This window comes from Ascaphus truei, chromosome 10, assembly GCF_040206685.1.
Source record: "Ascaphus truei isolate aAscTru1 chromosome 10, aAscTru1.hap1, whole genome shotgun sequence".
NCBI lineage: Eukaryota > Metazoa > Chordata > Amphibia > Anura > Ascaphidae > Ascaphus > Ascaphus truei.
The window spans coordinates 3356249-3378216 of NC_134492.1; the positions used below are offsets into that span (position 1 = coordinate 3356249).

At 46.5% G+C, this 21968-nt stretch overlaps 1 long non-coding RNA gene across 1 annotated transcript in view; it reads right to left on the minus strand.

The window, feature by feature from the left end:
* Positions 1-10535, minus strand: part of LOC142503435 (uncharacterized) — a 30903-nt gene extending 20368 nt beyond the window's left edge. The window contains exons 1-2 of the long non-coding RNA XR_012804018.1: positions 10429-10535; positions 6598-6751 (exon numbers count right to left, since the gene is read on the minus strand). This is a non-coding gene — a long non-coding RNA (uncharacterized LOC142503435). The remainder of the gene's footprint in view (positions 1-6597; positions 6752-10428) is intronic.
* Positions 10536-21968: the final 11433 nt, after the last annotated feature.

Below are 21968 nucleotides of genomic sequence, written 5' to 3' on the forward strand. Positions count from 1 at the left end.
CAGCAATCACTCAGCTGGCCTCGGGTATTACTGTGGGTGTTATGTGGTGTACCAAGTCATATAATTGCCATATGATAAGTTGTATTTTCTATGTACTGCATTTTGATTATATAACGCTTGTACATGGTTATGTCGGCTACCCAAGCGAGGGCGCCGCCATCTTCTTGTTGTTCGCGCATGCGCAGTGCAGATCTCGGTGCGGTGGCAAGCAGGGGAGTTGCGCATGCGCAAGGAGAGCGCGAGGAGAGCGCGCGAAACCCTAGCCTACCAGGGAAGGCTCTAAGCAGGGACTACGAGTCCCATGAGCCTCTGCGCACCCCACGTGACGCCAGGGAGCCAATAGGGCTGCAGCATCTCCCTGCAGGGGAGATGAGATACATTTCACGGGCTTGCAGCACGCTAGTCAGTCAACGCCAGGAGTGTATTCACCTTGATAAAGGACCACTAAGGTCTGAAACGCGTTGGTGTGTTTTGTAACTGATTTTTGAGCCATTAAATAGCTTTATTTTGGGAACGCATACCCTGTGGTTTATTGGCTGTTTTTTACAGCATTGGAGATAGTGCTCCGTTCTTTTCCCTCTCCCTGTCTGTGAAGATTTCTACAACGGAGGCACATTCAACCTGGAGGTGCTGGATATCTACAAGGACTTTCTTTTCATCGTGGAATCTGCTTTCCCAAGTGAGTCCGTTCCAGCTTTGCCTCAATCAATATCCAGGGATCATCAACTGGTAACTATCCTTACCTCATTGCCTTGTGGGATAGCTGTTTACCTGATCCAATAGGACTCATACATATCAACAGGTTGTCTTCCAATTCATTATAAAAAAATTTCAAACTACACAATTGTCTTGAGAGCATCACACATTTTTTTCTTCTAACGCCAGGAGCAGCCAGGGGAAGGAGGTAGGGTGCAGGAGTCAGTGACTCCCTGCACTAGGGCAGCAGCCCCCAAGGCCCGAGATAGCCCTGAGCCACCTAGTAGTGTTGAGTGTTGTAGGGACAGGCCCCAGGTTAGGGACCCTGTCACTTACTATCCAGAGCCAGTTAGGGACACAGCGGACGCCGCGCGTCTATCCCGAGGTCTGGGCTCAGACCTTCGCTGTCATTGCAGTAGCCATCCGGGTGGGATCGCCCTGGACGGTAGCTCCTGCATTCAGCCGACATCAGCCTTCGGATCCTTTGTGAAGTTCCTTGGCAGGCCCGGGCACCGGAGTGTCCGGCAGAAAATCCACAAGTGCACCAACGAGTCCTCTCATATACACACGTAGTGGCTGCGCAGTCACACATACACATCTCACTAGAAGGGTGGGGTAATACTGTGTGGGGTTACTGGACACTGGGTGGGATCATCCGGTGGGGTTGTGAGGGAAGGTAGCGTCCTGCGAGACGCGTTAGTTAGTGTCTCCTCTAGGGAGGGACACCTGTTGATTCATGAGTGTTATGCTTGATTACGGTCACGCAAGTAAAAGCATTATTGGTTACTCATACGGTGTGTTGAGTATTTGTATGTGTCCTGCGAGGAACAATTCCTGCTCTGCTAGGAACCATAGCAGGTGGAGGCGCTGCACCGAGTGCAGGGTTACTCCTAATATAATTGCCCCATGTTCCCTGTGGCGGAAGCTCAGCCCTCCTGTGAGCCTAACAGGTAAAGCACCACACCTGGTAACCTTGGATTCCCCTGCATACATATACCATATGCTCTTGGGAGGGGAGGAATACCCGTTACAAATAATACAGATATTAACAGTTTAAGAAAAACTGAGGATTTCCATATGAGAAATGAGAATTGTGCAGTGGATTTGAAGCTGTTCTTAATCAAATGTAGCATGATTTCACATTCATTGGCACTTTTCAACACAGTTTCCCATTAGAGATGATCCTATTTAAGTCACAATTTCTGTATTCTTTGTTAATGTTTGTTTATCTGCATATTGATTGTATCTGTACATGAGATATGTGTATTAGGAGTGACAAAAATGCAAATAAGCACCAACGACAAAAAAAGCAATTAATACAAAATATTTAGCATTGAGTGGTGAAAACTTAACAAGTGATAATGTAGCAATATTCATGAATTTAGTTTTAAAACAGCAACATTGATGATAAAAGCGTGAAGGCGGCATCCTGCTCTGCGACAACGCTGACCTTTTAGTCTGTTCTGTTCTGCTTTGGCTATATGTAAGTGCCTCAGGTAAGACAGAGTGGTGACTGTTTTGTCAGGTCATATTGTTTAATTAGATTTTAAAATTCAAATATTCTTTTGGCACATGACAACAGTTTCACAGTTTGCCGTTTTTAATTTGAAATACGTCTTAAATGAAATGCAAGAGGCACTGCAGGGACAACAGGCCCGGTCTTATAGTTCTGACTCAATACGAGTGCTCCAGGTCAGATTGCATAACATGTGACTTCATGGAAGGGGACGCTGACTTTTCATTAGACTGATATTGACATTAAATGGACCTAATTAATAGGCCTAGAGACATACACATTTCATGGTACACAAAGGCATAAAGGCTGATTCTTATACTTCAAATACTAAAGATACAAAATCATGTTCAGTCTCGATTGCCAACATACACAGAAGCAAACCCAGGGAAATGCACCTTCTCTACAATGTGTAACATTCCTTTTATAACATATGTCTAACAGTTTTCTTACGTGTGTGGGCTGAAGTTAACACGGACCCCTGTGAGCATGGCTGCCGCATTACACAGCGTTTCAGCATGGCTGGGTTTGAGTGCAGAGCCAGTAACCTACTCACAGGCAGTTCCACCTTTTGGGTCTCATCAGATCAAGGCTGCTTTCTAGTTATGCCATGTGAAGCTGGTACGTGGGTATAACCAGACATTAAAAGACTTATAGTGGGTAAAAAAAAAAGTGTCAAAACCGTCCTAGGGGCCCATGTTGGTGGAGAACTCTAAAAACCAGCACACCAACCACTGCTCACTCAAATGGCAAACATCACAAATCTACAACTTGCAAACAACTACCCAAATTTCTACTCATACTATTACTCTCTTTAGCAGGTGATATTGAAACTAACCCAGGTCCTCCCATTTCAAATCTGTCCCATGCCCCTGAGAATTCCACCTTTAAATTCCAAAAAGGGCTATCTGTCGCCCATATAAACATCCGGAGCCTGCTGCCCAAACTTGACGAACTAAGGGCATGGTGCCTTATGCATAAACCCAAAGCCTTCGTTCTTACAGAAACATGGCTATCCCCAAAAAACCCTGATGCAAATATTGACATTCAGGGATACTCCATTTATAGGAGAGATAGGTCAAAGAGAGGAGGAGGGGTGTTATTTTATATTGCAGACACATTACAATTTACACTGTTAAATTGCCCACCAAGCCCACCCTCTTTTGAAATTCTAGTTGGCAAAATCTGCCTCCCCTTTTCTAAGCCCATCTTGCTCGCTGGCATCTACCGCCCCCCTAAAGCCCCTCTGCAATCATTGACTGATATCACCCAATTTCTTGGCTCCATTTCCTCTCTGAATGAGAAGAGTGAGCTGCTAGTTCTTGGGGATTTCAACTTCAATTGGCTTGACCCTAAAAACCACAAAATCCAGATACAACTCAAGTCACTTAACCTATCACAACTCATTTCCCAACCCACACGGATAAACCTGAAATCGCATAACCATTCCTTGCTTGATTGGATTCTCTCCTCAAACCCCAGCAGAATCCAATCCTCTGGCATCCTTCCTGATATTTTCAGTGACCATGCAATAGTGTACTGTGTAAGGAAAATTAAACCGCCCCATTCAAGCCCTAAAGTTCTCCTCACTAGAACATTTAAAAACTTTAACCCACAACAGTTTCTGGATGACCTTACCAACTGCCCATGGCACAGAATCGATTTAATTCCCGACCCTAATTCTGCGCTCGACTATTTCCAATCCGAGTTCTTAAAACTCTGCGATACCCATGCTCCACTACGCAAAATAAGGGTACGGGGGGCCCACCTTCCATGGGTTACACCTGACCTTATAGCACTCTACCAGTTCAGGGATGCCTTGTGGAAAAGCTACAAAGTAACTGGCACTACCAAGGATCTCAATCACTACAGATGCATGCGGAACATGTGCACAAGGCAAACAAGGCACGCAAAAGCCCAATATTACTCTGACAATCTCCACCAAAATACATCAAACCCAGCTAACTTCTGGAAGGTTATCAACCATATATTCCAGCCTCCTAACCATCAACAACCAAGTAATATCACTAAGGGGGATATTACTCTGACAAACCCCACTGACATCGCAAATGCATTCAATGATTACTTTGTGGGGTGTGCCACTAACTTATTAGCGAAACGCAGCACAAACCCCAAACATGAATCTCATCCTGGGAGTATCCCTACAGTCCCACCCCCTCCCAACACTGCCCACAATTTTCAATTTGGCCCAGTATCTGAAGAGGAGATTATACAAGCGCTCCTCAAACTAAAACTAAGCAGCCAATGTGGACCCGACTTACTACAATCTAGGTTCCTACGACTTGGTGCCCCAGCCATTGCCAAACCAATTGCGTCCATAGTCAACTCTATCCTGTCTGCAGGCCATATCCCTAAGACCTGGAAAACTGCCAGAGTTGTCCCAATCTTCAAAAGTGGGGACAAAAACACTGTCTCAAACTACAGGCCAATCTCACTTCTCCCAATTCTATCCAAAGTTATGGAAAAATGTGTCCATTCCCAATTAAGCGATTTCTACACCAAGACAAATTTCCCTAGCCAATTCCAATCTGGATTTCGCCCCAAACACTCCACCGTAACTACCCTGCTAAAAGTTTGCAATGAAATCCAGTGTGGAATGGAACGGGGACAACTCACTGGTGCAGTATTCCTAGATTTTGCAAAGGCTTTTGACACAGTCGATCATGCTATCCTGCTTAACAAACTCCAGAGCTCTGGAATAGGGAAACATGCTTTAAACTGGTTTCAGTCCTACCTATCAGGAAGATCCCAACATGTGTCCATTTCAGGCTCTAACTCCAACCGTCTGGATATCACCTGTGGTGTCCCGCAAGGCTCTGTTATGGGGCCCCTACTCTTCTCAGTGTTCATTAATGATCTTCCCACAGCTTGTAAGGAAGCCTCAATACACATGTATGCAGATGACACAATCCTATATGCACACAATCATAGCCTCTCTGACCTTCAACACATACTTCAGTCTGACTTTTTGAGACTCGAAAAGTGGATTTCCCAAAACAAACAGTTTTTAAACACTGACAAGACTGTAACAATGGTATTTGGGACCAAGACTAAATTTGTAAAGCTTCCAGTGACTGAGCTCCTGATTCGAACCAACACTAACACCACCCTAACACCTGTCACTAGTTTTAAATACCTGGGCTTATGGTTTGACTCCCACTTAACATTCGGGATGCACATTGATACCCTGACAACCAAGACCTATGCCAAACTAGGGGTACTTTACAGGAACAAATCCTCCCTAAGTCTCCTGGTCAGAAAGCGTATCGCACAGCAGATGCTAATGCCAATTATTGACTATGGAGACATAGTATATGGCTCGGCTCCTCAAACCTACCTTAGCAAACTTGACACCCTCTACAATTCAATTTGTCGTTTTGTTCTCCAATGCAACTACAACACACATCACTGCGAAATGCTCAAAGAACTAGATTGGTCAACACTAGAGTCTAGGCGTAAAGTTCACCTTTCCTGTCTTGCCTTTAAATTCTTCATGGGCAAGCTACCCAGCTACCTGAACAAGCTCCTCACCCCTACCACCTGCAGCACTTATCACCTGAGATCAGACTCCAAAAGACTATTCATGGTCCCAAGGCTCAACAAAGTATCCAGACGTTCCTCCTTCTCCTTCCGTGCAGCCCAAAACTGGAACAACCTACCAGAGACTCCCACATCCACCACCAGCTTAAGTTCTTTCAAATCTAAAGCTGTCTCACATTTTAACCTGGTCTGTAACTGTTTCATACGCTCATAATATACATTTTCTTTAACTGTGCACGCAATGTCTTGTATATAATGTATACCCTGTTCATTTATGTAACTGTATTTGTAACCATGTATTATTTGTTTTACTCTGTGCCCAGGACATACTTGAAAACGAGAGGTAACTCTCAATGTATTACTTCCTGGTAAAATATTTTATAAATAAATAAATAATGTTAAAATGGATGATAAGCAAAAAGTGACACCCTGTGCTATTTTGCATGTCATTACCCAGAATCCTTGGCTACAGTAGAAGCATTGTCTCCTAAGCGATAATGGGAAAGACAGGGTTGCAAACCTGACTTGTTGGTAGCTCTTGAGGATGGAGTTGGCCACCCCTGACTTAGAGCTTGTTGGTAGATATGAAAAAAACCTTATGCGCGCTACTTTTAACCATCTCTCTTCCGGAGTCAATATGAGCCCACTTTTACCTTTGCGGCTGTTTATGTTATAAATAATAGAGTAAATGCCACGCCCTGCCAGAGTGCTCCTTTAAAGGGGAAGGACCGGTCAGCCGGTCATTGAACCGCTGACCTCGTGACCCTTACGGCCAGCCCCATGTGACCCGTTGTTGCGAGTGGGCTCCCGGAAGTCATGTCACTCACCACTCCCCCGGACTTTAACAGCCCAGCTCCCAGTCTGGCAAGAACAAGCAGCTGCCCAACAAAAGCCTCCGCGACAGAGGCAAATAGTCAAACGACCCCTCCTCGTAGGAACTTCAGTCCTTCGATTTTCTCCAAAAAGTATAAAGACTTCGCGCTGTAAAAGAACAATGAGAAACGTCAATATTCACATGCAAAATACGACAAGCAAACAGTGGCAATTGTTAACAATAAGATCGATGTCATGGTTCTCCATGAACGATTCACACTAACAAGGGAAAGGTGGGCAGCGAGGAGCCACACTCCCCAACAGCTGGGCTTTAAGTAGCCCCTATCTCCTCCCCTCCCTATACCAGAACCGCAGGTTGGCCGATACCCACAGAACCGGATGGCCCCGAGCCCACAAAGGGCAGGAGAAGCACGAGTAACATAACACAAGGGAGCGAACTACGCGGGTACAACTACCTACGGGGACCCCAACATATAAGCAGCTTCCCCTCTCCGTCACCACAACACAGGCCTGCAATGCTGCTCATCACACACTGTGCTACCTGTTAACTGGGCCCCAGGGAAATTGCCGGGAAACTACTGGGACAATTGTGCAAGCGCTGGGAACGGGGGAAGTGTTGTTGTATGAATGTTGTGTTTGTAATCTGTGTTAAGGTTAGAGGGCAGTGGCCTCTCACCCCGTTATACTAGGGGTCCGGCCTAGCTCACCTTTTCCAGTTTCATATATAGCCATGGCTGGTCCAGACTATCTTTCTGCCCTCCTGTCACATAAGTTCTGATAGCTACAGACAGTGACAGGCTGTCCTGTGGGGTTTACCCCCCTCAAGCAGTCTCCCTGAGTGGCAGGAGAGGTGGTGACACTGGGTCTGTGTTGCAGCCAATCATGGTGCAGACCCTGAGCCCTCCCCTTTTGCATTAGGGAGGATCAGTGTGTGTGCCTTCCCACCCAGGGAAGGAAGAGGAGCTCAGCCCCTCCTGGGGCTGAGGGAACCAAGATCTGTGCATAGCACAAGGCCTCAACATTATCTGCTGGCCCGCACCATCCAAGGGCCTGAAACCCATTCTCCACTGTATGTACTCTGTAGCCACAGCGTTATATGCTACTGTAGATATAAGTATGGCCAGATAGCTTAACTCACCCCCCTTTGAAAGCACAACAAGTCCTTTTGTCTTTTCTTAACTTTATTGAGGGATTTACAGAAATTAAAGGTTCTTGTGTGGGTAGAGAGGGCTTCTCTGTGTGATGTGCTTCTGTATCAAGGGACGGGCACACGGATTGCTTTGCAAGGGAGTAGGGAAGAATGGGAGTACTCACTCAGTTGCAGGATAAGAAAAGGAAGTGTGTAATGTTTGTCACACAGGAATATGGACAGGGCGAAGCTACCTGTGACTACAGATAGGGGAGTATAGAAAAGTCCATTTAGCCAGGGGAATTAAAGGGGTTGTCACGGCAACCAATGTCTAGCAGGCTGGAGAATTGGGAAGTATCTAAATGTATCCATTCCCCCTGCACTAGGAGTGATAGTTGCAGGGAAAGCTTACATCCAAATAAAGGCTAGCAGGCAGAGCTGCAGGAAAGGGTGGGGGGGGGGGGGGAAACAGAAATGGACAATCCTGTTCCAGGACAATATGCAAACGCTGTTATACCATCTGCAGTGGCTGCATCAAATAAAGATCCCTTTTATATACTTCGCAGTCTATTGGACAGAAGTATAGGAGAAAAGACTGTTATGGTAGAGACTGCCTGCAGCTCGCCACTTGTGACGAATTGGCAGTAAAACTGTGGCGAACAGGGCCGCCGGGACACTCAAACCCCCTATTTCCCATACCGTGGTAAGGAGCGCACTCCAGCGGTGTGACGCGCTCCTCTCCCTCCAACACCCTAGCCTGCTCCAGCAGGCGCGTGACGCGCGCTCCCTCCCCTGCGAGGCCGCTCCATGACGCGCTCCCCCCCCCCCGAGCACGCTCAAGCGTGACGCGCTGACGGCCGCCCGCCACCACTGCCCCCCGTCCGCCTGCCACCACTGCCCGTTCACCACCACTGCCCCCGTCCTCCTGCCACCACTGCCCGCTCGCCACCACTGCTGCCCGCTGCTGCCGCCGCGATCTGGTAGGCATTGGTGGGGGCGGGGGGTGCTTTCAAGGGTGCTGGGGGGAGATTCTTGGGGGAGATGAAGGGTGGTGAGGGGAGATGAAGGGTGCAGGGGGGAGATGAAGGGTGCTGAGGGGAGATGAAGGGTGCTGAGGGGAGATGAAGGGTGCAGGGGGAGATGAAGGGTGCAGGGGGGAGATGAAGGGTGCTGGGGGAGATTTTGGGGGGAGATGAAGGGTGCTGAGGGGAGATGAAGGGTGCTGAGGGGAGATGAAGGGTGCTGAGGGGAGATGAAGGTTGCTGAGGGGAGATGAAGGGTGCTGATGGGAGATGAAGGTGCAGGGGGGAGATGAAGGGTGCAGGGGGAGATGAAGGGTGTTGAGGGGAGATCAAGGGTGCTGAGGGGAGATGAAGGGTGCAGTGGGGAGATGAAGGGTGCAGTGGGGAGATGAAGGGTGCTGAGGGGAGATGAAGGGTGCAGTGGGGAGATGAAGGGTGCAGTGGGGAGATGAAGGGTGCTGAGGGGAGATGAAGGGTGCAGGGGGGAGATGAAGGGTGCTAAGGGGAGATGAAGGGTGCTGAGTGGAGATGAAGGGTGCTGATGGGAGATGAAGGGTGATGATCGGAGATGAAGGGTGCAGGGGGGAGATGAAGGGTGCTGAGGGGAGATGAAGGGTGCAGAGGGAGATGAAGGGTGCTGAGGGGAGATGAAGGGTGCAGGGGGGAGATGAAGGGCTGGGTGTGTATGTGTGGCTGGGTGTGTGTGTATGTGTGGCTGGGTGTGTGTGTGTATGTGTGGCTGGGTGTGTGCGTGTATGTGTAGCTGGCTGGGCGTGTGTGTGGCTGGCTGGGCGTGTGTGTGGCTGGCTGTGAGTGTGGCTGGCTGTGTGTGTGTGTGGCTGGGCGTGTGTGTGGCTGGCTGGGCGTGTGTGTGGCTGGCTGGGCGTGTGTGTGGCTGGCTGGGCGTGTGTGTGGCTGGCTGGGCGTGTGTGTGGCTGGCTGGGCGTGTGTGTGGCTGGCTGGGCGTGTGTGTGGCTGGCTGGGCGTGTGTGTGGCTGGCTGGGCGTGTGTGTGGCTGGCTGGGCGTGTGTGTGGCTGGCTGGGCGTGTGTGGCTGGCTGGCTGGGTGTGTGTGTGTGACTGGCTGGGTGTGTGTGTGGCTGGCTGGGCGTGTGTGTGGCTGGCTGGGCGTGTGTGTGGCTGGCTGGGCGTGTGTGTGGCTGGCTGGGCGTGTGTGTGGCTGACTGGGCATGTGTGTGGCTGGCTGGGCGTGTGTGTGGCTGGCTGGGTGTGTGTGGCTGGCTGGGCGTGTGTGTGTGACTGGCTGGGTGTGTGTGTGTGTGTGGCGTAATGTCACATAGCCCGCAACTTCATTTGACGCCGGTTTCTTGGAGAGGGGGAACGCTGCGACTGCCAGGCAGGGGGGCGCAGCACGAGAAGTCTGTGCTCCCCCGCCCTATGGAACGTACACTCTGTCTGCAATAAAAGCAAAGCAATCCCTGGCTTATTCATTTCAAACTCAACCTCGTAGCCCAGGGGATTTCAGGATATCCCTGCTTCAACACAGGGGGCTCAATCAGTGACTCAATCGAAGACTGCACCCGCTGTGCTGAAGCAGGGATATCCTTAAAACCTAACCTGTTAGTGGCCCTTGAGGACTGGAGTTGCCCACCCCTCTTCTAGTCATTACGGAAACCTCCCCCCCTCAGACACCGCCTCCCCTGCTGCTCTCACCTATGGTGGTCTTTCCCTGTGCTACTATAAAGGCATATATACACTTTCACCCCTCCAAGTCCTGCTTTACTCTTTGCTGCTTCCGCCTTCTGCACTGAAAGAAATTGGCCAATGACATACTCACAGAAAGTCCAAGGGTCACTTCTCTGAACTGATTCTCCTGCTCTCTCTTCTGCCTTCAACACGTGATCCCCCCCTTCATCTGCACACTCTCCACCCTACTGGCCATTGTGATGCAGCCCTCTCCTGATTCATATCCTACGTATCCACGCGCTCTCTCAGTGTTTCCTTCTCTGGTGTCTCACCGACAACGCAACTGAATCCTTACTCACTCGCTCATCTTGTCCCTCTTTAACTACTGCAACCTTCGCTTAGTTAGCATTCCCCTCGTCCACCTGTCCCAAATCCAACTCATCCAAAACCGTGCAGCTGAACCGAACTCCATGCTATCTGACACCCCCTAATATCCACACCCCCAAACCTTAACAGAACTCGCTGTGCGGTCGGCCCAAACTCCACCCTGAGGTCCCACAATGAGCAGCCACTTTACCTCTTTGTTTCAACGTTGCCCCTTGTTCCCTTTCAGGTTGTAAGCTCTGCCGAGCAGGACCCTCACCCCCTTCTGTACCTGTCTGCACTTGTTTATCCATACTTTGTATGTCATTCTGTATATGTCATGTATATCACCCAGTGCCCCCATTGTACCACAGTGAAGAATATGCTGGCACTTTAATCATTAACAATAATAATAATACATCTGCAAAACAACTTTAAAGTGTTATCTAAAAATGGCTTAATATTAGTGATTCTTTCTTTGCAGACAGCATCTTGTCCCCACTAATGCATTTGCATCACTGGCCTGTTTCACCTCTGTACTAGCAATACGTACCACAGATACGGAGGTTATTTCTGGGACCACTGCTTGTGTTAGTTTTTATGCCGGCCTCACAGTCAGTAGTGCTGGGACAATTGTTTGGGTCGGGGGGCTTCACATACAAAATAAGTAACATATGTACATTTCCACAACGTAAACATGTAAACCCACGGGGGGCTGCATCGCCCCCACACCACTAGTTCCAGCTATTTGTAACTATGACTTTTAGAGAGGTTTCATAACCGGGAGCCTGGCGTATGCTCACAGCTTCACTTCCTCTGAGTATTGGCTCGGGTGGCAAACTGAATGGGGGTTTCCAGCTCTCCTTGTACTTTTTCCAGCACGTGCAACTCCAATTAAATTGAAATTTTCTGTATGAGGAAATTGGATAGATGCCTTAAGCAAATGCAAATATGTACTTATATGAATCTGTATGTGTCACAAAAGAACATTTAGTATATTTTCAAAATATTTGTTTTCAATTATCTAATATTGAGCTAGGGTCAATCATTCATATTTGCATCCTGCCCCCATACAGTATGTAATAGCCCCACCCTCAATATCACAGCCTCCACCAGCATGTGACACAAACCCACACCCCGATGTCACAGAAATGCTCCCCTGCTCCCTCTGCAGTCACTGACCCCCTTGCAGAGACGACGAGTGGTCTGACAGCTCTGTACACTGGTTGTTAGTAGTTTGCATTCTTCATGATTACATGACATGTTACTGTGCATAACACCACAGATATAACTTGATGGAAGATATAAAAGTTTGTGTAGCTCTCTGACCCCTTCAGAACTTTTCTCTGCAAAGTCCTTGTTCCATGATGTCTGATATCAGATTGTTATTATATTATTGCAAGTAGTGTTAGGGTTGTTATTATTTTTATTATTATTATGTTGTCAATATGTCTTCTCCGTGCTGGAGATGAGTTCAGCTCTATTCAGATGAAAGTCAAATAGCAGCCACAGCGCACACGGGCTGAGATTATCTGCACAGCGGGCCTGGTTTAATGAAGTGAAACATGACGACTAAGGCACAATGCTACAGGGGTCTGGGCCACTTCGCCAAGTACAATAAACCAGCCTGATGTGAAGATCCCTATCAGCCTGCTGTGCTATAATATAACTGAGACCGCAGCACCAGGACAGGGATCCCTGCTCTCTTCTCTGGTACACACCCCTCTGAAGACTTACCGTTCTCCAGGGAGTAAGTGCCCACCGTACATATGTTGTATTCTCCAGCAGAGGGAAGGCTGCTTTAACCCTTTGAGTGTGAACGGATATTCCCCCAGCACTCCAGTAGTGATCTAGTGTGCAAAGAAAATGCCAAATGGCATGGAAGACACACCTAATGGTGTGACAAAAATAAACACTTTATTGTGATAGGTAATAAGATATAAGTGCAAAATGGTGAAAACAATACATTTACAACTGCTGCTCGACTCCCGTTGAACCTTCCTCCTTGGTTCTCAATAGTGGTGATGATGAAGATAATCGATGAGTGCACAAAAACATGAAAAACACAAATAGTGCAATTCTGTATAAAAAATGGGGCTTAAGGTGAGTCTCCAAAAGATGTACACTCACATTCTCATGGAAATAAACAGGCCTTGATTCCCAAAAGGGAGTCTTAGGCTTAGTCCATGGTCCGCGCTTAGGCGCTGACCCGTGCTGAGGCGCGCTGACGCTTGTCAGTGAGCCCCTGCAGCCGCAATGAGAGCGGCTTTAGCAGGGGCTCGCGCACGCTTCCGCAGGCGTGCGGAGACGTAGCTGTTAAATTTATTTTAGTTTCGGCGCTCACGGGAGCGCAGGGCCGGTCACTTGAGCGGTTCGCCCAATGAGGGCGAACCAGCTCCGTGACGTCACTGGACCGCCCCCCGACACGCCCCCGGACGGCGCGCGAACTAAGGCCATGGAAAGCTTTCCCTCAGCCTCAGCGCGCCTCCGCACGGCTGGAGTCACCATGGACTCCGCCTTAGTAGTGATTCTCTCCGTGTTGCGCTTGAATGCAGAGTTGCAGGAAACGTGGGATGAACACAATCCTGTCTTTCTCTGTTTCTTCATCTGCCTGAGATTTTGTCAACATGCTTTGTATTTAATATTATGTACAGTATTCTGTAATGCTTTCCAGGTGTTTTTAATTATGTGTTCAAATCCAGAAAGCTGAAGTTACATTAAATCACACTCCCCCCCTCCTCATTTGCTTTACATTACTAGAGAATTCATGCAATGTTCTTTACCAGATTGCAATAGAATTGCACAACTTGACTCCTGCAAACACTGGCGTTCCATCCATTAAATTATCCCCACACAGTATGTGATCCCCACGCAGTAAGTGATCCCACACAGTATGTGATCCCCATACAGTATGTGATCCCCATACAGTAAGTGATCCCCATGCAGTAAGTGATCCCCATGCATTAAGTGATCCCCACACAGTAAGTGATCCCCATACAGTAAGTGATCCACATGCAGAATGTGATCCCTGTACAGTATGTGATCCCCATGCAGTATGTGATCCCCGTGCAGTATGTGATCCCCGTGCAGTATGTGATCCCCATGCAGTATGTGATCCCCATGCAGTATTTATTTATTTATTTATAAAATATTTTACCAGGAAGTAATACATTGAGAGTTACCTCTCGTTTTCAAGTATGTCCTGGGCACAGAGTTAAGACAAATAATACATGGTTACAAATACAGTTACATAATGAGCAGGGTATACATTATATACAAGACACTGCATGCACAGTTACAGATAATATATATTATGGGTGAATGAAACAGTTACAGACCAGATTAAAATGTGCGACAGCCTAAGGTTTGAAAGAACTTAAACTGGTGGTGGATGTGAGAGTCTCCGGTAGGTTGTTCCAGTTTTGGGATGCACGGTAAGAGAAGGAGGAACGGCCGGATACTTTGTTGAGCCTTGGGACCATGAACAGTCTTTTGGAGTCTGATCTCAGGTGATAGGTGCTGCATGTGGTAGGGGTGAGGAGCTTGTTCAGGTAGCTGGGTAGCTTGCCCATGAAGAATTTAAAGGCAAGACAGGAAAGGTGAACTTTGCGCCTAGACTCAAGTGATGACCAATCTAGTTCTTTGAGCATTTCGCAGTGATGTGTGTTGTAGTTGCATTGAAGAACAAAATGACAAATTGAATTGTAGAGGGTGTCAAGTTTGCTAAGGTGGGTTTGAGGTGCTGAGGCATATACTATGGGGGTCATGCACTAAGCAGTGATAAGTGCTTTTAGGTGAGATAAATGCCTTTATAGCGTGATACTGTCTGCTATGAGATTCACAAAGTAGTGATAAGTACTTTTAAGTGGGAAAAAATGCCATTATAGCACGATACTGCAGTATTATCACTGCTTTGTGAATCTCACAACAGGCAGTATCTCGCTATAAAGGCATGTATCTCACTTAAAAGCAATTATCACTGCTTTGTGCATAGCACCCAGAAAACCCACTTATCACTGCTTAGTGCATGACCCCCACTGTCTCCATAGTCAATAATTGGCATTAGCATCTGGTGTGCGATACGCTTTCTGACCAGGAGACTTAGGGAGGATTTGTTCCTGTAAAGTGCCCCTAGTTTGGCATAGGTCTTGGTTGTCAGGATATCAATGTGCATCCCAAATGTTAAGTGGGAGACAAACCATATGCCCAGGTATTTAAAACTAGTGACAGGGGTTAGGGTGGTGTTAGCGTTGGTTCTGATCTGGAGCTCAGTCACTGAAAGCTTTAAAAATGTAGTCTTGGTCCCAAATCCCATTGTTACAGTCTTGTCAGTGTTTAAAAACAGTAAGTGATCCCCATGCAGTATGTGATCCCCATGCAGTATGTGATCCCCATGCAGTAAGTGATCCCCGTGCAGTATGTGATCCCCGTACAGTATGTGATCCCCATGCAGTAAGTGATCCCCATGCAGTATGTGATCCCCGTACAGTATGTGATCCCCATGCAGTATGTGATCCCCATGCAGTATGTGATCCCCATGCAGTATGTGATCCCCATGCAGTATGTGATCCCCATGCAGTATGTGATCCCCATGCAGTATGTGATCCCCATGCAGTAAGTGATCCCCATGCAGTATGTGATCCCCGTACAGTAAGTGATCCCCATGCAGTAAGTGATCCCCATGCAGTATGTGATCCCCATGCAGTATGTGATCCCCGTGCAGTATGTGATCCCCGTGCAGTATGTGATCCCCGTGCAGTATGTGATCCCGTGCAGTATGTGATCCCCGTGCAGTATGTGATCCCCGTGCAGTATGTGATCCCCGTGCAGTATGTGACCCCCGTGCAGTATGTGACCCCCGTGCAGTATGTGATCCCCGTGCAGTATGTGATCCCCGTGCAGTAAGTGATCCCCGTGCAGTATGTGATCCCCGTACAGTATGTGATCCCCATGCAGTATGTGATCCCCATGCAGTATGTGATCCCCGTGCAGTATGTGATCCCCGTGCAGTATGTGATCCCCGTGCAGTATGTGATCCCCGTACAGTATGTGATCCCCATGCAGTATGTGATCCCCATGCAGTATGTGATCCCCATGCAGTATGTGATCCCCGTACAGTAAGTGATCCCCATGCAGTAAGTGATCCCCATGCAGTATGTGATCCCCATGCAGTATGTGATCCCCGTGCAGTATGTGATCCCCGTGCAGTATGTGATCCCCGTGCAGTATGTGATCCCCGTGCAGTATGTGATCCCGTGCAGTATGTGATCCCCGTGCAGTATGTGACCCCCGTGCAGTATGTGACCCCCGTGCAGTATGTGATCCCCGTGCAGTATGTGATCCCCGTGCAGTATGTGATCCCCGTACAGTATGTGATCCCCGTGCAGTATGTGATCCCCGTGCAGTATGTGATCCCCGTGCAGTATGTGATCCCCGTGCAGTATGTGATCCCCGTACAGTATGTGATCCCCATGCAGTATGTGATCCCCATGCAGTATGTGATCCCCATGCAGTATGTGATCCCCATGCAGTATGTGATCCCCATGCAGTAAGTGATCCCCATGCAGTAAGTGATCCCCATGCAGTATGTGATCCCCGTACAGTATGTGATCCCCATGCATGTGATCCCCATGCAGTAAGTGATCCCCATGCAGTATGTGATCCCCGTACAGTATGTGATCCCCATGCATGTGATCCCCATGCAGTAAGTGATCCCCGTGCAGTATGTGATCCCCATGCAGTATGTGAGCCCCATGCAGTATGTGATCCCCATGCAGTATGTGATCCCCATGCAGTATGTGATCCCCATGCAGTATGTGATCCCCATGCAGTATGTGACCCCCGTGCAGTATGTGACCCCCGTGCAGTATGTGATCCCCCTGCAGTATGTGATCCCCGTGCAGTAAGTGATCCCCGTGCAGTATGTGATCCCCGTACAGTATGTGATCCCCGTGCAGTATGTGATCCCCATGCAGTATGTGATCCCCGTGCAGTAAGTGATCCCCGTGCAGTATGTGATCCCCGTACAGTATGTGATCCCCGTGCAGTATGTGATCCCCGTACAGTATGTGATCCCCGTGCAGTATGTGATCCCCGTACAGTATGTGATCCCCGTACAGTATGTGATCCCCGTACAGTATGTGATCCCCATGCAGTATGTGATCCCCGTACAGTATGTGATCCCCGTACAGTATGTGATCCCCGTACAGTATGTGATCCCCGTACAGTATGTGATCCCCATGCAGTATGTGATCCCCATGCAGTATGTGATCCCCATGCAGTATGTGATCCCCGTACAGTAAGTGATCCCCATGCAGTAAGTGATCCCCATGCAGTATGTGATCCCCGTGCAGTAAGTGATCCCCGTGCAGTATGTGATCCCCGTACAGTATGTGATCCCCATGCAGTATATAATCCCCGTACAGTATGTGATCCCCATGCAGTATGTGATCCCCATGCAGTATGTGATCCCCATGCAGTATGTGATCCCCATGCAGTATGTGATCCCCATGCAGTATGTGATCCCCATGCAGTATGTGAGAGCAGAGTCAAAGTTACTTCCAGTTTCTCTTCAGCTGATGCTGGGAGACCAGCCACCGTCTGATCTCATGAAACTTCCTACACAAACAGTAACAGCTGATAGTATTAGACCAGGGACTGCAGGAAACGCCTGATTTCTATACTTACATGTATTATAGACAAGGAGAAACTGAAGTCGCCCGAATATTGCTGGAAGAAAATATATGTGACGACATCAGACTTTGTTCTTTGAGATACAAAGCACAAGGATATATCTCTTTGAAAAAGAATGGACATTAGTTATGAATCTGTAATAACATATACTGCATCTTCATCGATTACTATTACAGGTAACTATGTACTAGCGATTAAAACACTAATAAAACGTGTGTGTATATACAGCAGCAATCAGTTCAGAGGGCTGTAACTTGGTTCGAATAGTTCTTCCCCTTCCTCTTCTTGTCTTTAGCGATGTGCATGCACTGACTTGTCTGGCTGCTGGTTAAACTTTAGCCAAAGTCTTTCTTTACAGTGGAAGTAATAGCAGCCAATGAGAAATAAAAAAACAAAAAAATGAATATACTGTAGGTTGATTTACATGATTGACTTTAATTTATAGGTGAAGGGTGGGTGGTAGAAGTATTTTATCTGCCTAAATGTGACCCTAAAATAACATTCACTTATTCCCTTTCATTCTATAAAAAAAATACAATTTAAGAACCTTCTTTTTTTAACCCCGGATTCCTGAGGTGCTGGAACCAAGCAAAGACATACACATATATACCCATATATACACATATATACATAACATATAATACAATACCAATGTATAACAAATACTCTTTAATGTTAAAAAGGCAGATGTTACACAACTAAGAAAGTACAAGAAATGAGTTGGTATGAAGTTTATGCAGGACAAATACATAAGATAAATGGGCAGTCTTTATATCATTGTTGGATGAGTACACTATCAGTTTATACCCTTGGGTAATAAATTAAAAATGATCAAATCCAAATTCAATGTGGCAACATAAACAGCCAAGAGAAGACGCTTAAAGTAAGAACAAAGCGTACAGATTAGATCAGAGGAGGGGTACAAGGTAACCAGTGGTACAGTAGATGTGTGATAGTACAAAGATGGGTTACAGAATGGCGCAGGACCAAAGCAACACTAGTTTTTGTTATAACTGTTCCACATTTTATTTAAAGTAATGGATTGATCTTAACAAGCATTTATCTCTTTCGTCTTTTTAAGCATAAATACGGAATACATCCCTGAGAAAGATGGTCAGAATAGATTTCTTTTTTACCACTTGGGCCACTGAATGTAATGACCATTGGAAAAGGGGGTACATGGAAAATATCCCAGAACATCCACTTGCACAGGAAGTAATCGGGATTATATGATACTGTAGCATTTGTCTAAAACAGGCAGAAGAGCTAAGGCTTCTTAAAGGTGCAGTCCCATGTAGCTCGGCAAAAATGTATGTTGTAATGAATTTAGTCTAATTAGGTTCCTCAAACTAATGTAAGCGTACTTAAAGAAAAACAAAAAGAGAAACAGCGCAAAAAACCTCATGGTGTAGTATATAAAAGTATATTGTGATAAAACAGGTGAGTAATGCACGTACATCACGATTCAGAATCACTAGCAGGACATGTATTTGGACATGTTGCCAATCTGTAAACAGCAACAATTGGTGGGTTGACAACGATCACCGGATCTATTCTCCTCCTGCACTTCCCATAAGCAGTCCTGGTAAAGCTGCACTCATTCAGACAGAAGCCTGCTGCTGTAAAGCGTGGGCACGACCGCTGCTGCAGGAAGGAAGGCTCTCCCGCTGGGTCCTCGGCCTCCGGTCAGCATGCGCGGCATACACATTCGTCAGGGATCGAAGTACATTCTGTGTACGAAACGCGTTGGATGAAGAGGGCGCATTCCTACTATCAACCTTGTGGTTTGATCCAATCTGCCATCACATTCATACGGGACATTCTCTGGCTTTCCTGGCTGGTTGCTGGCCGCGCGAGACATCCGCCGTCGCCATCTGATGACGTCACCGGCGCGCGTATGCTGTGTATGCCGTGCATGCTGACCGGACGCATGTTTCCCCCCCCCCCCCCCCCTGTGTTGATTTACTGCACTATTATTTTTCTTTCTCTTTTTCTTTTTTCACATATGCACTGCTGAGGTGAGAATCATCACTATTCATCATCCCAAGGACTGTATTTGGACTGTCACAACAGGACTGGTATTTACCCTCTTTGGCGGCGGTTAACCCTTTTTTTTCATCTGTTTCCCTGACTGGTTGTACCACCAGTCTTTCACCTGGCTGCCTGAACATTTATTCATTAGTATTCCTAGCGCTGTTTTGCACCTATTCCTTTTTTCTGTGATTTTTTGTTTTGTACATTTGGTGTTAGCTGCTTTTATATTTATATTTTATTGATTGTAAGTGTCATCATGAGTTCTCTGTTTATGAGATCTCGTCATAATGTCAATGTTGATCATATCTTTAGTGATCCTAGCTCAGTCCAAGGTATAGAAAGTGTGACTGAAGATTTCCACCCAATACTTGATCAGTTAGAGAAAACACTTATGCTAGAAAGCAAACAATGGTGGGAAGCCACCACACTGAGCAAGTATTTGGAAAATCACCGTATCCCTAGGGGGCTTAGGGTTCGAAAAAAGCCCACCGGGGATGCACATAATGAGGGCTTCATGAGGGAATGGAATGAAATATTAGATCATTGTTCATTCTCTCTCATGAAGCTTTTAGTGCATCAACGGAGGAAAACCCTAGTCGAACTGGACGATCATATATTAGATATGAAGATCCAGTTAGATCCCTATAAAGACAACAAAGAGTTGCTCGCTCTAGAACCGACTATTAAGAAAAGGCTAGATCAGGCTGAATTAGAGATAGTTCAAATCAAACAACAAAAATTTTTCAGGGATAAACAAGACTATGACACTGGTTGTCAGAGAGATTGGGCAAAGAAATCCAAAGAGATTAATGTTACAAATGTAGATAATAAGAAACCCAGTGTAACGATAGGACCTAAAGAATCCAATGCTAAAAGGAGCAGATTTATACAAAAGGGAGCTAACAATGCCCCAAAAAAAACCTCCATTAATGTACTGGTTCCCACACCGTTCGTTCCGGTTAAACAACCGTTGCATGATAAAAATCTATATCTGCAACAAAAAAGAGCTAAGGAGCGATATGATGCACTAACATTACCTCAATCAATTCCTATCACGGTCAGCAATAGATACACATTGCTGTCCGATATAGGATCAGAGAGTGATGTGGAGAGCATCTCGTATACACCACTCCCCACACCAGCCATTAAATCAAATTTTTCTTTTTTAGAGTGGAGGAAGGAAAGAGATCACATCTTCCCAGAGGTGGAAATAATCAAACATGTATCAGAAATCCAACCTCCACTAAACCACAAAAAAAGAAAGACAGGACCCGAGGGAGGAGAGGAGGTACTAGTAGAAATCGGGTAAAAATTACAAAAGAGTATCCGAATATCTTTAATATAAGTCAGTACCAGCTCACCGACATTGAGAAAAAAGTACTCAATAAAGGACTTAAGTTTGCTCCAGTCTGTGGACCAAATAGTTTTAATCTCTACATAGATGTTCACAAATTTGCCCGCAAACTCGCCCTGAAAAAATATTTTGCTAGGGATAAAATTACTAACCAAACCAATCCCATTCAAGAGGTACGCAGTACTGCTGATCCTCAAGAAAAAACTTTTAAAAAAGCATCCACGTTCTATCCAAAGTTCGCGCAAGGACATCTAGTAAGCTCCTTCGTAGAAATGGTCAGCATAGATCTAGAGAACTCATGTAGAACATACAAAATCAAAAAAGATAATTTTAATATTAAAGAAAAAGAGGCAGTCCAAGATCTAGAGAATAATGACTCGATTGTTATCAAATCGGCTGATAAGGGTGGGGGTATTGTGGTCATGGACAAAGAGTATTATCTAAAAGAGTCCATGAGATTACTGGGAGATGAGACCACATACCTCCCCCTTAACAGTGACCCTTTGGTGCATTTCAAAGCCGAACTGGGAGAATTGTTGACTTCTGGTGTAGATAGTGGGGCATTATGTGAGGATGAGTTTAAATTTCTGTCTGTTCAGTTTCCACGCACACCGTTATTTTATTTTATACCTAAAATTCACAAAAATTTAACTGCACCTCCAGGGAGACCTATTATTTCTGGTATTTCTTCCCTCACTTCAAATCTTTCACAATTTATAGATCACCATCTTCAACCGGTAGTCACTGGTGGTAGGTCCTATTTGCGAGACACGACACATACGCTACAAATTCTAAAAGATCTTAAATGGCAGCAAGGATACATTCTAGCCACGGCTGATGTAACATCCTTATACACAGTTATTGACCATCATCAAGGTTGCCAGGCCGTGTCTCGCAAACTGGAACACTCCAGTGGCTATTCACGCACCAAGAGGGATTTTTTGATGGAGAGTATTTGGTTTATTTTAACACATAATTATTTCACCTTCAATTCTCACTATTACATTCAGAAATGTGGTACCGCCATGGGCACGAGGTTTGCTCCTAGTTATGCCAACTTATTCATGGACAGTTGGGAGGAGGAGTTCATTTGGAACAACTGTCCTCTAGGGGCAAACCTGGT